This window comes from Triticum dicoccoides, chromosome 3A (assembly GCF_002162155.2).
Source record: "Triticum dicoccoides isolate Atlit2015 ecotype Zavitan chromosome 3A, WEW_v2.0, whole genome shotgun sequence".
In the NCBI taxonomy this organism is placed as follows: domain Eukaryota; kingdom Viridiplantae; phylum Streptophyta; class Magnoliopsida; order Poales; family Poaceae; genus Triticum; species Triticum dicoccoides.
Genome location: NC_041384.1, coordinates 533855037 through 533863965, shown reverse-complemented (window position 1 = coordinate 533863965; position 8929 = coordinate 533855037).

Here is an 8929-nt window from a genome sequence, read left to right as displayed (position 1 = left end):
AATACAAAACTCAACAGAAAATCCCATAAGCTCCGTTAGTATAAGAAAATAAATCACCACTTTTGGTGCTGTTGTGAAATCATTATTTATTTATATTGGTGTAAAATCTACTATATTCCAACTTTTCCATGGTTCATACCCCCCGATACTAGCCATAGATTCATCAAAATAAGCAAACAACACAAAGAAAATAGAATCTGTCAAGAACAGAACAGACTATAGCAATCTGGATATTGTGAATACTTATGTAACTCCAAACATTCTGAAAAATTATGACAACCTAAGCAATTTGTTTATTAATCGTCTGCTAAAGGAATCAGTATTTTGTCGCGCTTCTGCTAAAAATGAAAATTAATCTCCTGGGCGCAAAAGTTTCTGTTTTCAGCAAGATCAAATCAACTATCACCGTAAGCTATCCCAAAGGTCTTACTTGGCACAAACACTAATTAAAGCATAAAACACTACATCTAATCAGAGGCTGGATAAATTATTTAATGTAAAACAGAATCTTAAAAAGCAAAAACAAAATTAAAATTGTGTTGCCTCCCAACAAGCGCTATTGTTTAACACCCTTATCTAGGCATAAAACACAAATAGATCTAAGTATTATCATCTTTGGCATGCAATCTATAAGTGGCTCTCATAATAGATTCATAAGACAATTTAATTTTCTTTCTTGGAAAGTGTTCCATGCCTTTCCTTAACGGAAATTGAAATCTAATGTTTCCTTCTTTCATATCAATAATTGCACCAATCGTTCTAATTAAGGAAAGGTCTACCAAGAATAATAGGACATGTAGGATTGCAATCTATATCAAGAACAATGAAATCTACGGGCACATAATTCCTATGTGCAACAATAAGAACATCATTAATACTTCCCGTAGGTTTCTTAATAGTGGAATCCACAAGATGCAAATATAAAGAACAATCATCAAATTCACGGAAACCTAACACATCACATAAAGTTTTTGGAATCGTGGAAATACTAGCACCTGCTACCTCTTTTAGCACTACGTTGGTTTTCCCCGAAGAGGAAGGGATGATGCAGCAAAGTAGCGTAAGTATTTCCCTCAGTTTTTAAGAACCAAGGTATCAATCCAGTAGGAGGCTACGCGCAAGTCCCTCGTACCTGCACAAAACAAATAAATCCTCGCAACCAACGCAAATAGGGGTTGTCAATCCCTATAGGGCCACTTACGAGAGTGAGATCTGATAGATATGATAAGATAAGATTTTTGGTCTTTTATGATGAAGATGCAAAGTAAAATAAAGGCAAAGTAAATAACTACGTAGTAGGAGATTAATATGATAAGGATAGACCCGGGGGCCATAGGTTTCACTAGTGGCTTCTCTCGAGAGCATAAGTATTCTATGGTGGGTGAACAAATTACTGTTGAGCAATTGACAGAATTGAGCATAGTTATGAGAATATCTAGGTATGATCATGTATATAGGCATCACGTCCGAGACAAGTAGACCGACTCCTGCCTGCATCTACTACTATTACTCCACTCATCGACCGCTATCCAGCATGCATCTAGAGTATTATGTTAAAAACAGAGTTACGCCTTAAGCAAGATGACATGATGTAGAGGGATAGACTCATGCAATATGAAGAAAACCCCATCTTGTTATCCTCGATGGCAACAATACAATACGTGCCTTGCTGCCCTTACTATCACCGGGAAAGGACACCACAAGATTGAACCCAAAGCTAAGCACTTCTCCCATTGCAATAAAGATCAGTCTAGTAGGCCAAACCAAACTGATAATTTGAAGAGACTTGCAAAGATAACCAATCATACATAAAAGAATTCATAGAAGATTCAAATATTATTCATAGATAGACTTGATCATAAACCCACAATTCGTCGGTCTCAACAAACACACCGCAAAAAGAAGATTACATCGAATAGATCTCCATAAGAGAGGGGGAGAACATTGTATTGAGATCCAAAAAGAGAGAAGAAGCCATCCAGCTACTAACTATGGACCCGTAGGTCTGAAGTAAATTACTCACACTTTATCGGAGAGGCTATGGGGTTGATGTAGAAGCCCTCCGTGATCGATGCCCCCTCCGGCGGAGCTCCGGAACAGGCCCCAAGATGGGATCTCGTGGATACAGAAAGTTACAGCGGTGGAATTAGGGTTTTGGCTCCTTTTCTGATCATTTGGGGGTACGTGGGTATGTATAGGAGGAAGAAGTACATCGGTGGAGCAACAGGGGACCCATGAGGGTGGAGGGCGCGCCTAGGGGGGGGGGGGTAGGCGCGCCCCCTACCTCGTGGGCTCCTGTTACGTGCCTTGACGTAGGGTCCAACTCTCCCGAGTTGTATTCGGTGATAAATCATGTTCCCGAAGGTTTCATTCCGTTTGGACTCCGTTTGATATTCCTTTTCTTCGAAACCCTAAAACAGGCAAAAAAACAATTCTGGGTTAGGCCTCTGGTTAATAGGTTAGTCCCAAAAATAATATAAAAGTGGATAATAGAGCCCAATAATGTCCAAAACAGTAGATAATATAGCATGGAGCAATCAAAAAATATTGATACGTTGGAGACGTATCAATCATCCCCAAGCTTAATTCCTGCTCGTCCTTGAGTAGGTAAATGATAAAAACAGAATTTTTGATGCAGAGTGCTACTTGGCATAATTTTAATGTAATTCTTCTTAATTGTGGTATGAATATTCAGATCCGAAAGATTCAAGACAAAAGTTCATATTGACATAAAAATGATAATACTTCAAGCATACTAACTAAGCAATTATGTCTTCTCAAAATAACATGGCCAAAGAAAGTTCATCCCTACAAAATCATATGGTTTAGTCATGTTTCATTTTCGTCACACAAGAATGCTATCATCATGCACAACCCCAATGACAAGCCAAGCAATTGTTTCATACTTTAGTAATCTCAAACCTATAAACTTTCATGCAATATATGAGCGCGAGCCATGGACATAGCACTATAGGTGGAATAGAATATAATAAGGGGGGTTATGTGGAGAAGACAAAAAGGAGGAAGTCTCACATCAACGAGGCTAATCAATGGGCTATGGAGATGCCCACCGATTGATGTTAATGCATGGAGTAGGGATTGCCATGCAACGGATGCACTAGAGCTATAAATGTATGAAAGCTCAACAAAAGAAACTAGTGGGTGTGCATCCAACTTGCTTGCTCACGAAGACCTAGGGAACTTGAGGAGGCCCATTGTTGGAATATACAGGCCAAGTTCTATAATGAAAATTTCCCACTAGTATATGAAAGTGATAACATGAGAGACTCTCTACTATGAAGATCATGGTGCTACTTTGAAGCACAAGTGTGGCAAAGGATAGTAACATTGTCCCTTCTCTCTTTTTCTCTCATTTTTTGGCCTTTTTATGGCCTTTCTCTCTTTTTATATTCCTCACTTGGGACAATGCTCTAGAAAATGATGATCATCACACTTCTGTTCATTTACAACTCAATGATTACAACTTGATAGAACAAAGAGGACTCTATATGAATGCCTCCGGCGGTGTACCGGGATATGCAATGAACCAAGAGTGACATGTATGAAAGAATTATGAACGGTGGCTTTGCCACAAATACTATGTCAACTACATGATCATGCTAAGCAATATGACAATGATGAATGTGTCATGATGAACGGAATGATGGAAAGTTGCATGGCAATATATCTCGGAATGGCTATGGAAATGCCATAATAGGTAGGTATGGTGGCTGTTTTGAGGAAGATATAAGGAGGTTTATGTGTGAAAGAGCGTATCATATCACGGGGTTTGGATGCACCGGCGAAGTTTGCGCCAACTCTCAATGTGAGAAAGGGCAATGCATGGTACCGAAGAGGCTAGCAAGGATGGAAGGGTGAGAGTGCGTATAATCCATGGACTCATAAAGAACTCACATACTTATTGCAAAAATCTACAAGTCATCAAAAACCTCGGTACTACGCGCATGCTCCTAGGGGGATAGATTGGTAGGAAAAGACCATCGCTCGTCCCCGACCGCCACTCATAAGGAAGACAATCAAATAACACCTCATGTTTCAAATTTGTTGCATAACGTTTACCATACGTGCATGCTACGGGACTTGCAAACCTCAACACAAGTATTTCCCAATTTCACAACTACTCAACTAGCACAACTTTGATATTATTACCTCCATGTCTCAAAACAATCACCAAGCATCAAACTTCTCTTAGTATTCAACACACTCATAAGAAAGTTTTATTATTAATCTTGCATACCAAGCATATTAGGATTTTAAGCAAATTTACATGCTATTAAGACTCTCAAAATAATATAAGTGAAGCATGAGAGATCAATAGTTTCTATAAAACAAATCCACCACCATGCTCTAAAAGATATAAGTGAAGTACTAGAGCAAAATTATGTAACTCAAAAGATATAAGCGAAGCACATAGAGTATTCTAACAAATTCCAAATCATGTATGGCTCTCTTAAAAGATGTGTACATCAAGGATGATTGTGGTAAATTAATAAGCAAAGACTTAAATCATGCAAGACGCTCCAAGTAAAACACATATCATGTGGTAAATAAAAATATAGCTCCAAGTAAAGTTACCGATAGAAGTAGACGAAAGAGGGGATGCCTTCCGGGGCATCCCCAAGCTTTGGCTTTTAGGTGTCCTTAGATTATCTTGGGGGTGCCATGGGCATCCCCAAGCTTAGGCTCTTGCCACTCCTTGTTCCATAATCCATCAAATCTTTACCCAGAACTTGAAAACTTCACAACACAAAACATAAAGTAGAAAATATTGTGAGCTCCGTTAGCGAAAGAAAACAAAAGACCACTTAAAGATACTGTAATGAACTCATTCTTTATTTATATGGGTGTTATACCTACTGTATTCCAAATTCTCTATGGTTTATAAACTAATTTACTAGCCATAGATTCATCAAAATAAGCAAACAACACACGCAAAACAGAATATGTCAAAAACAGAACAGCCTGTAGTAATCTGTAGCTAGCGCAAGATATGGAACCCCAAAAATTATAAAATAAATTGGTGGACGTGATGAATTTGTCTATTAATCATCTGAAAAAATAATTAACTAAATAGCACTTTCCAAATAAAAGTGACAGCAATTCTCGTGAGCCCTAAAGTTTCTGTTTTTTACAGCAAGTTCAACAAGACTTTCCCCAAGTCTTCCCAACGGTTCTACTTGGCACAAACACTAATTAAACACAAAAAACACAACCAAAACAGAGGCTAAATAATTTATTCATTACTAAGCAGGAGAAAAAAGCAAGGAATAAAAATAAAATTGGGTTGCCTCCCAACAAGCGCTATCGTTTAACGCCCCTAGCTAGGCATAACAAGCAAGAATAGACCTTGGTACTGCCATCTTTGGTAGGAAATCCATAAGTGGCTCGCATAATAGATTCATAAGGTAATTTAATTTTATTTCTAGGAAAGTGTTCCATGCCTTTCCTTAACGGAAATTGGAATCTAATATTTCTTTCCTTCATATCAATAATTGCACCAATCGTTCCAAGGATAGGTCTACCAAGAATAATAAGACATGAAGGATTGCAATCTATGTCAAGAACAATGAAATCTATGGGCACATAATTCCTATTTGCAACAATAAGAACATCATTAATTCTTCTCATAGGTTTCTTAATAGTGAAATCCGCAAGGTGCAAGTTTAGAGAGCAATCATCAAAATCACGGAAACCTAACAAATCACACAAAGTCTTTGGAATCGTGGAAACACTAGCACCCAAATCACATAAAGCATAGCATTCATGATCTTTAATTTTAGTTTTAATAGTTGGTTCCCACTCATCATAAAGTTCTAGGGATAGAAACTTCCAATTCCAGTTTTTCTTCATAAGATTGCATCAAGGCATCAACGATATGTTTAGTAAACGCTTTATTTTGACTATAAGCGTGAGGAGAATTTAGTACGGATTGCAACAAGGAAATACAATCAATCAAATAGCAATTTTCATAGTTAAATTCCTTGAAATCCACAATAGTGGGTTTAGCAACATCTAGGGTTTTAATTTCTTCAATCCCACTTTTATCAAATTTAGCATCAAGATCAAAAGATTCAGAATTCTTGGAACGCCTTCTAGGAAAAGGTGGATCATATTCAGTCCCATCATTATCAAGATTCATATTGCAAAACAAAGATTTAATAGGGGACACATCAATAACTTTTAGATCTTCATCATTATTTTCATAGCAACTAGAAGAACACGCTTTTATAAATGCATCTTTCTTAGCACGCATCCTAGCGGTTCTTTCTTTGCACTCGTCAATGGAAATTCTCATGGATTTGAGAGACTCATTGATATCATGCTTAGGTGGAATAGATCTAAGTTCAAAGAATCAACATCAAGAGCAATTCTATCAACGTTCTTAGCCAAATCATCAATCTTAAGCAATTTTTCTTCAATCATAGCATTAAAATTCTTTTGCGAAGTAATAAATTCTTTAATATTAAAATCAAAATCAGAGGGCATCTTATTATAATTTCCATAAGAATTGTTGTAGGAATTACCATAATTATTAGAGGGATTACTAGGATAAGGCCTAGGATTGAAATTTCCTCTATACGCGTTGTTACCAAAATTGTTCCTACCAACAAAATTCACATCCATAGATTCATTATTATTCTCAATCAAATTAGACAAGGGCATATCATTAGGATCAGAAGAAACACTCTTATTAGCAAATAATTTCATAAGTTCATCCATCTTTCCACTCAAAATATTAATTTCTTCTATCGCATGCACCTTTTTATTAGTAGATCTTTCAGTATGCCATTGAGAATAATTAACCATAATATTATCTAGGAGTTTTGTAGCTTCTCCTAAAGTGATTTCCATAAAAGTGCCTCTCGCGGCCGAATCTAAAAGATTTCTAGAAGCAAAATTCAATCCGGCATAATTTTTTTATAATCATCCACAAATTTAAACCATGAGTAGGGAAATTACGTATCATTAATTTCATTCTCTCCCAAGCTTGTGCAACATGTTCATGATCAAGTTGCCTAAAGTTCATAATATCGTTTCTAAGAGAGATGATCTTAGCGGGAGGAAAATACTTAGAGATAAAAGCATCTTTGCACTTATTCCATGAGTCAATACTATTTTTAGGCAAAGACGAAAACCAAGCTTTAGCACGATCTCTAAGCGAAAAAGGAAATAGCTTCAATTTAACAATATCATTATCCACATCTTTCTTCTTTTGCATGTCACACAAATCAACGAAGCTATTTAGATGGGTAGCAGCATCTTCACTAGGAAGGCCGGAGAACGGATCTTTCATGACAAGATTCAACAAAGTAGTATTAATTTCACAAGATTCAGCATCGGTAAGAGGAGCAATCAGAGTGCTAATAAAATCATTGTTGTTGGTATTGGTGAAGTCACACAATTTAGTATTATCTTGAGCCATCGCGACAGGCAAGCGAACTAACACACAAGCAAACAAAAAGCAAGCGGACAAAAAGAGGCAAATAGAGAGAGGGAGGATAGAGAGAGAGAGGGCGAATAAAACGACAAGGGTGAATTGGAGGGAGAGTAAAACGAGAGGCAAATGGCAAATAATATAATGCGGGAGATAAGGGTATGTGATGGGTACTTGGTATGTTAACTTTTGCGTAGACCTCCCCGGCAACGGCGCCAAAAATCCTTCTTGCTACCTCTTTTAGCACTGCGTTGGTTTTCCCCGAAGAGGAAGGGATGATGCAGCAAAGTAGCGTAAGTATTTCCCTCAGTTTTTGAGAACCAAGGTATCAATCTAGTAGGAGGCTACGCGCAAGTCCCTCGTACATGCACAAAACAAATAAATCCTCGCAACCAACGCAAATAGGGGTTGTCAATCCCTATAGGGCCACTTACCAGAGTGAGATCTGATAGATATGATAAGATAATATTTTTGGCATTTTTATGATAAAGATGCAAAGTAAAATAAAGGCAAAGTAAATAACTAAGTAGTAGGTGATTAATATGATAAGGATAGACCCCGGGGCCATAGGTTTCACTAGTGGCTTCTCTCGAGAGCATAAGTATTCTACGGTGGGTGAACAAATTACTATTGAGCAATTGCCAGAATTGAGCATAGTTATGAGAATATCTAGGTATGATCATGTATATAGGCATCACGTCCGAGACAAGTAGACCGACTCCTGCCTGCATCTACTACTATTACTCCACCCATCGACCGCTATCCAACATGCATCTAGAGTATTAAATTAAAAACAGAGTAACGCCTTAAGCAAGATGACATGATGTAGAGGGATAGACACATGCAATATGAAGAAAACCCCATCTTGTTATCCTTGATGGCAACAATACAATACGTGCCTTGCTGCCCTTACTGTCACCGGGAAAGGACACCGCAAGATTGAACCCAAAGCTAAGCACTTCTTCCATTGCAAGAAATATCAATCTAGTAGGCCAAACCAAACTGATAATTCGAAGAGACTTGCAAAGATAACCAATCATACATAAAAGAATTCAGAGAAGATTCAAATATTATTCATAGATAGACTTGATCATAAACCCACAATTCATCGGTCTCAACAAACACACCGCAAAAATAAGATTACATCGAATAGATCTCCACAAGAGAGGGGGAGAACATTGTATTGAGATCCAAAAAGAGAGAAAAGCCATCTAGCTACTAACTATGGACCTGTAGGTCTGAAGTAAACTACTCACACTTCATCGGAGAGGCTATGGTGTTGATGTAGAAGCCCTCCGTGATCGATGCCCTGTTCCGGCGGAGCTCCGGAACAGGCCCCAAGATGGGATCTCATGGATACAGAAAGTTACGACGGTGGAATTAGGGTTTTGGCTCCTTTTCTGATCGTTTGGGGGTACGTGGATATATATAGGAGGAAGAAGTACGTCGGTAGAGCAACAGGGGCCCCACAAG